Raw genomic sequence first — 8123 nt, 5'->3', positions numbered from 1 at the left:
TCGCTTGTGAGGCTAGAAGGCGCTCCTTTGGAACTTGCCGGGGGGCGGGGTAGCAGGTAGCCGCCGCATTGCAGCACAAACCTATCTGAAGTCTTCGTATGCGGCTGCCTCCCCAACCCCGCACCCTGTAAACTGCTTCCTCCCCAGAACTGTGGGCCCTTTCAGGTGTTGCTTTTAGGTTTTCCTTGGCCTTGAAAGACGGACACGAAGCCTCTCTTGATGAGATCGGGAAAACCGAACAAGCTCTGAAAGTGGAAGGCGCGTTTGGAGAGCAGGGTCTGAGACAAAGCCCACTCAGCCAGTCCCCCAACGTCTCCCCTTCTTCCTATGGTCTGATGTCTAGCCCTCCTCATTCCCAATTCCCGATCCAGCCTACAAATTTCTGTGTTTCAAGGGGGTAAAAACAGCCTCCGGCATAAAACTTGGTGCTTTGGGGTTTGGATTTCCTAGCATTTAATTTCTCGGGCCTCTCCTTTCGAGAGGCTAAGCCTGAGCCCCAAGCCCGCGCTTCTAGGAAGCGACCACCGCCTGGCGCGCACGCGCCCTCCGCGGGCTATCCGCTGACCTTCTCCGGGAAACCCCTCCAAAAGCACCTCCCCGTCACCTCGCACCGCCCCCTCCCTTCCTCCTCTTTCCGCTTCCTTTTTTGCGCCTGCGCGGACCCAATTGTTTTGGCTTTCCGGTGGGATCCAGCAAAGGAAAAGGGCGGGGGAAGCTAGGGGAAGGGCGCGGGAAAGGGGTGGGGGTCTCAAGAACCCGGGAAACTGCAAAACTGCCGCTTGTGCCGCTAGGCGGGCGCAAGCGGCGGGAGTTAAAACCTGGCGAAGGCTGGCCCGCCGTCCGCTGCCCGCGCGTTCCCGGGCCGCGGAAGGGGCCCGCGAAGGGGGCGAGCGCGCGCCGCAGGGGCGGGGCGGGAGCGGCGAGCCGGGAGTCTCGCGGCCCGGCGGCGCGGCTCCCGGGGGAGGAGTCTGGCGGTGGTCGGGCCCTAAGGAGCGTGCGGCGGCGCCCGCAGAGGACGCTGCTTTCCGCGCAGGACGGACCGACCGAGGGAGGGCGCGAGGGAAAGCCGGAAGGAAGACGAGGCGACGGCGCCAGGCTTCCTCGGGGGAGGCGGAGGCGAGACCCCGGCCCTGGCCGCGGCGGGAGGGCCACGCCCCCGCCGCCGCGCCCGAGGGGCCCAGTGTTTTCGGGGCTGCCGGCCGCACCGGATCCCGATCCCTGGAACCTGGGGACACGGGTGAGCAGGCGTCTTCAACGCCGGGCGGGAGATAGGGGCGGGCGGGGGGAGCCCGCCAAGACCTGTGGAGGAATTGGGGAAGGAGGGCAGCAGTGGGAGGGGGCTCGGCCCTTTGTGGCTCTGCCGGCGGGGGGGGGGTGCGGGGGGCGGCGGCGGCGGCATCTTTCAAACCCGAGGCGCTTCCGCCGCGGTAGGGGGAGGGGCGCGGGCAGCCGGCGCCGCCCTCCGCACCCCGCGGCGGCCCCTCCGCAGCCGGGCCGGTGTGTGGGGCTGGGGTGTCCGGGTGCGCCGCTCGCGGGGCCGTTTCCGGCCCCGGCCTCGGGGCGCCTCGGGGCCGCGGGGCTCCCAGGCGGCTCCCTGGCCCCGGCTGGCGCCCGCCTTTGCCAAAATAAAACCGTTTCCCTTAATGCCTCGCGACGTGTTCGCGAGGTGGTGGGCCAGAGAAGGGCAAGCCCTTCCTTGCATTTTTTTTCTTCCCAGTATATCTGAAGTAAGCAGGAGATGTGTAAATTAGCAGAGGTCCCATTATGATCTAACGATTTTAAAAAGAAAGCAGAAGCTGCCCTTTGAAACAAAATTGTGTACGTGTTTACTTTAGACTGAAATCGTTAACTTACTTGAACTCGACCACCTCCCTCTCCCTATGAATTGACAAACCGTGAAGTAGAAGAATATCCTTTGATTTGATTGGGAGCAGTTATTCCGGAGTTAACGTCTTTTGTATTCTAGTTTAGCAATCTAAGATCTCCTTTTACAGCGACCTTAAAGGGAGAGGAGTACATACTCCATGGGCTACAGATCCCTAGAATTGTCCGCTACCACTATGGTCCTTTCAAGTGAAAATAGAAAAAGAACCCAAATGTAAAATTAACTTTAAAAGGGCACGTTTGTATGCAGTATTTATCTTCTAGATCACTTAGCCTTATAAAAATGTAGGGTACAGGACTGGTCACGTGTTGTTTATACATGAATCTGTACGTCTGGCTCACTGAACATTCAGGCATTCAGAAACAAAACCCTATCAGTAATGTGGTCTGACCAAAATTATATTTTCTTTTATTGAAGCAACTAATTACCGGGGTGGTTTGTTTCTTCTCTTTTTGTTTTTTCCTTCCCTCTGAATTGTGAATTTTTGCCTGAATTTGAGTATTCAAATCTCTTGCGGTTGTGAGTGACTTAGTTAACCTTTGGTAACGTTTTTTCAGGAGGACTTTTTTTTTCTGACCTGAAGTAAATTTAAGAATCAAACTAGGCCGTTATTTTCTAGTTTTGGCCGTGTGATACTTGGTATTCTTCTCATCTGGTTGGTAACTAACGTTAAGCGTATTCTTCACACTTTGATCTTTTGTTGTTCTGCTGCATGTTGAAAACCCTTTACATTGGGCCCTGAAATTCTCAAGAAGTTGTCTGTTGATCAGCTATACAGGACTGTAGCATTTCTGTTGTGCATGCTTTATCTTCACACTCTGACACCTAGTGCTAATTTCTCTACACGGAGTTTTGTAGGAAGGAGTTTTAAGTACAGTAACTTCTCCCCTTTTTGTTTGCTCTCATAGGAAGCGTTACCATAAATAAGATCTGTTAGCTTTAGTTATTCATGGGGCCTCTAAGGAGGTGGGTTGGAATAGCGGGTCATAGTGCTTAAGTCCACACAATTCTATAGATTCTCTTTCTCCTGGTTAATGGAAATGATGAATTATTTCGTAAATTTTAAACATTGAACATTGAATTCCTAGAAATTTGAATGCAGTCTGAAAAGCCAAGAGATTTTACACATTTATTTAGACAAGAGTTGTTTTTCTCATTGCCCACTTTCCTAAGGCCAGGAAAAAGGATTTGTCTTACTGTCATAAAATATATGAATGAAAATATCAGAGTTCTTCATTACATATCAGCTTTATCATTTTCACTTTTGTGCAGTTTGAATACAGCAAGTAACATTTAACTCAGTATAAAAAATGACAGGTTGATTGCAAATAATTTTTTAAATATTTGAAGATTACTCCTGGTTCCTTTGCCCGGACTTTGCAGGACCTAGATTTTCTCAGTGTGGGAGGAGAAGGGATTGTTGTAGAAGATTTGGAGAAAATATAATTTAATGAGAGAAGCTTTTAAAATTCTTCACTTTCTTTGCTCTACTTCCACACCTCTGACAAGTGGTGACATGGCGGTGGCTTCCATGGTAGGCAGAGGATTCTAAGTATTCCTCAGTTTATTTTTTGGGATATAAACTGAGAAACTTCAGTAGTCATAATCATAAACTGGCTGTGCCCTTAATGACCTTATGAGTATGTTTGAATGTCTGGGAAATATTTTCTTCTGTTGTGATTGAAAAGATTTTTGACTTGATGGGAAGTGAAATCCTAGTGAAAAAGTTAAGGTCAGTTTTTCTTTAGCCTGTATTTCTCCAGCTTTCTTAAGTCACTATGTAGAGCTGAGAGGAAAAATCGAAAAATTATATCCAAAATACAAGGACATACTATACTCATATGATTATTCTATCACAGGTAGCATCTCCTTTATGTTCTCATTTAATATTTTGTTGTTCTTGTTTAATTTTTAAAAAGTGAAGTAACTTACTAATCGTAATGTAGTATATAGGAGCTTATACTTGTGATCTGAATTTACTTGTGCTGAGCATAATTGACTTGGTGGAGTCCTGTAGTCTTCATTGTGGTTGGAAAGGAATAGACCTGAGCTCTTAATTTGGTTAGAATAGGGGAAGCTATACTGAAATTTATCAAACTTTATAAAGTCTTTAAAAGGCAAGGTATTTTTTTTTTAATTGATGTTTGTCACGCCTCCAAAAAATACTGTTTGTGTAGTGGTTGACAATCAGTCTAAAGACCAAGCGGTCTTCCACATATTCTCAACTGTCAGGATGGTTTTGTTAACTTGAAAGCAAGCTTCTTGGCACCAATCTTTTTTGTCCTCCCTGAGGAGAAATCTATTGCCTCATTGATACGAACAAAGTTTTGTTTTGTGACTGGTGCTTCCTGGTTCTCCTTTAGTTTTTTTGCACTGGCATCGGCCCTTTCAAGATTAGTCTTTGTTGAGCCAGTTAGTTCTGTGATTTGTACCATCAAAACACTCCCTAAATCTTTGAATGAATGTTTTTTAAGATCCCTTTCACCCCTGGTAAAAAGAGAACCGTGTTTGAGTACTGAGACTTTGTAATTGGGACGCCTGGACCTGTATAGGTGTGGAGATTCAGGAGTTGGGAAAGTGCCACAAAAAGCCTGGCCAGTGACTGCATTAATAATATAACTGCAGGTTTATGTGGTAGGGTTCTGTGTCAAGCATCATCTGAAGATCTTTATGAAATTAATTTATTCAGCTCACTGAGAAGAGATTTGTTTTTATCTTCCATTTTACCAATTAGCATATTGTGGCACAGAAAGTAAATAACTTACAAAAGGTCACACAACTAGTTGAAGAATTGGGCTTTCACAGCTCCACAGTTCATGCTCTTAATTTTTTGGCAATACTTGACGTTCAGAATGCCTTGGATCCTTTCCAAGAAGTCTTCAATCTTTTGTATTGGCATTTGTGGCATTGGAAGATGCAGCACCATCTAAGTTAAAAATATAAAACTGGAAAGTGCTTCATACATGATCTATAGTTCACTGCCCTTCCTCTTTCATCCTTTATGTATTTTCTGTGTAGTCCCTGTTGGCAACCTCCTTCCATCTTTTAATTTCATTTAACATACACAACTCACTTAATTGCTAATCAATCTCATTTTCACCTGCAGCAGGTATTTAATCCTTTATTCTTTCCTTTATCTTCTCGGTTTTGCCTGGTTAGCGTTGGAAAATGTTCTATTTGTGTTTCTTAGCTACTCAGTGGAAGGGTACTGCAAATGACACACCTGTGGGGTTGAAAACTAGGTTTCAGAGTGAAATTTGAAAGCTCCTCTCCCCCTAATAGAACCCTTTGCCATCAACCTCTGAAATCTTTTGAGTGTTTGGAGTTAACTTTTAAAATTTCAATATTTCAAGCCTTTCTCCAATTAATCTTGGTTTCTGTTCCTTTAAAGTCAATGTTTAGGATCTATACAATATTAATTGCTACTATTTCTTTCCAGTTTATTTATTTTGAGAGCATAAGCAGGGGAGGAGCAGACAAGCAGGGGAGGGGCAGATGGCTGGGTGGGGGGGCACAGAGGATCCAAAGTGGGCTCTGTGCTGACAGCACATATTGGAGGATGTGTGGCTCAAACTCACTCACTGTGAGATCATGACTTGAGCAGAAGTACTGAGCCACCCAGGAGCCCCTATTGTTACTGTTATCTCTTTAATTGTCATTATTACACTGTGTACTTTGTGTAGATTTTCTTTATAGATACATTTTGGGGCATATGTTGGCTTTTGGAGCCTCATGACTTAACCATCTTTTTTGTAGTACTGTTATTTTTTTAGGAAAATGAAGTGAGGATTTCAGACAACTAGATTAAACTTCTGGAGTACGAGTAATTTTAAAGTTGGATTTTCTATATTTCTGATATAATGATGAAAGTATAAAACAGGTTGGCTCTATGAAGGTTTATTTTATAGTCATGTTGATTATTTGAGGAAAATCTGTTGAAATAATTTCTCATGAGGTGTTTCACATTTTTAAATAGAATTGTGCATATTAATATGGATTGCTGACTGATTTAATCCTGATGATCATGTAATAGCAGTGCTTGTTCCTTTTGAAACTATTTTGTGTGGTGGAATCCACTCAAAGTACCTTGGAAGCTTGGGTAGCCTAGAGAAAAAATGTATTAGAACCAAAACTTTTGCTTTCCTTTTTCTCTCTCAGTCATAATATAAATTTCCTACTTTTATAGGAAGTCCTTAGATTTAAGAATAAGTTGGACTTTGTCCACTGATTTTTTTGCAGAAAGTCCATGGGTAGAGAGTAGAAGAAAAGATCTCCTGTACCGTGGCATTCTAACATTATTCATTGTTGTTCTCTGCTGTCAGGTAGATCACTGAAAAACGTTGAAATGAACCCATAAGTTAGGAAAAGAATTTAGAGGGGTGCCTGGGTGGTTCATTCGGTTAAGCGTCTGACTTTGGCTCAGGTCATGATCTTGCAGTTCGTGAGTTCGAGCCCTGCATCGGGTTCTGTGCTGACAGCTTGGAGCCTGGAGCCTCTTCAGATTCTGTGTGTGTGTGTGTGTGTGTGTGTGTGTGTGTGTGTGTGTGTGTGTGCGCGCGCCCTTTCCCTGATTGCACTCTGTGTCTGTCTCTCGCAAAAATAGACATTTAGGGGCACCTGGGTGGCTCAGTCGGTTAAGCATCCGACTTCAGCTCAGGTCACGATCTCGCAGTCCGTGAGTTCAAGCCCCGCGTCGGGCTCTGGGCTGATGGCTCAGAGCCTGGAGCCTGCTTCCGGTTCTGTGTCTCCCTCTCTCTCTGCCCCTCCCCTGTTCATGCTCTGTCTCTCTCTGTCTCAAAAATAAACGTTAAAAAAAAAATTAAAAAAAAAATAGACATTTAAAGAAAATGTTAGAATATCCATAGTTTTTATGTCAAACTACAGTGCACTTTAGTACATTCTGAATTTTTTTATATCGTGTTTGTACAACTCCCATTTCTTACTCTTGTCATTTTTCGCTGTGGAATATTTCTTATGATCAGCTTTCAAATATAGGACTTTAAATTTTTTTTTTTTTACATTTATTTATTTTTGAGAGACAGAGGGAGACAGAGCACAAGTGGGGGAAGGGCAGAGAGAAGGAGACACAGAATCCGAAGCAGGCTCCAGGCTCTGAGCTGTCAGCACAGAGCCTGATGCGGGGCTCAAACTCACGGACCGCGAGATCATGACCTGAGCCAAAGTCAGACGCTCAACCGACTGAGCCACCCAGGTGCCCCTCAAATATAGGACTTTAAAATATATCTCTTTACACAAAAATTATCTTGTATACATATTCTATTTCTCAACTGTGTGTAGTTATTGTAGTTGATAAAATAGAAAATAAGTGATTTTGACTATATAGTTGTCACTTTTTTTCCTAGCAGATTATCCTGTAGACAAATGTACTTTATTTTTATTTTTTTATTTTTTTAAGTATTTATTTTTGAGAGAGAGAGAGCAAGGGAATGAGCAGGGGAGAGGGGTACAGAGTATCCAAAGAGGGCTCTATGCTGACAGGAGCACGCCTTATGCATGGCTGGAACTCTGGAACCATGAGATCGTGACCTGAGCTGAAGTCTCTTGCTTAACCAACTGAGCCACTCAGGTGCCCCTTGTTTGTTTTTAACCTTAATAAAGAGTACTCACACTGCATAAAAGAGAAAGTGTTTCAGAAATCCACTGAACCTGGGGAAAAGCAGGCGGGGAAAGCAGGTGTGTGTTAGGGAACAGATGTTAAAATATTTTTATTGAAGAGAAAGTGGAACATATACAGGTTAGATTAAGAATTACATTTAATTCAACTTTTAAGCATTTAAGGTGTATGTTTTTCCCCTGTTATTGTGATCTAAAGGGAAGACCTTCTAGGAGATAACAACCTGAGTTATGTATTTTAATCACTGATTCTTAATATTTGATCAAGAAGCAGTCTGAAGCAGAGATTGGTACATGTGGTCTGCAGCCTGTTTTTGGAAATGAGTTTTATTGGAATAAAGTATGCCCATTTGTTTACATGCTGCCTTTTGCCACTTTGCCACTACAAAAACAGAGTTAAGCATTTGGGACAGAGGCTTTATAACTTACAAAGCCTCTGAAATATTTTGTCTTCGTGATAAGAGAAAGTAGTATACCCTTTAAAAGTTTTTTTTTCAAATTAGATAATTATTGCATATGTTAATAAACAGAAGGATTGAAAAAAGTCTTCACTAAGTTTTTTCCTCTTTCTGCAACATGAACCACTGTTAGTAGTGGAATCAAA

General features: G+C 43.9%; 1 protein-coding gene across 2 annotated transcripts in view; it reads left to right on the top strand.

Moving 5' to 3' along the window:
• The first annotated feature begins 763 nt into the window (after positions 1 to 763).
• KBTBD2 (kelch repeat and BTB domain containing 2) overlaps positions 764 to 8123 on the top strand; it is a 37444-nt gene continuing 30084 nt past the window's right edge. For both annotated transcript variants that reach the window (XR_007146244.1, XM_047829537.1), the window contains exon 1: positions 764 to 1237. The gene's annotated coding sequence lies outside the window, so the exon portion shown is untranslated. The remainder of the gene's footprint in view (positions 1238 to 8123) is intronic.

Source organism: Prionailurus viverrinus, chromosome A2 (assembly GCF_022837055.1).
Source record: "Prionailurus viverrinus isolate Anna chromosome A2, UM_Priviv_1.0, whole genome shotgun sequence".
NCBI classification, from domain to species: domain Eukaryota; kingdom Metazoa; phylum Chordata; class Mammalia; order Carnivora; family Felidae; genus Prionailurus; species Prionailurus viverrinus.
The sequence above is the reverse complement of the archived record's forward strand: the minus strand, read 5'-3'. Positions and strand labels throughout refer to the sequence as shown.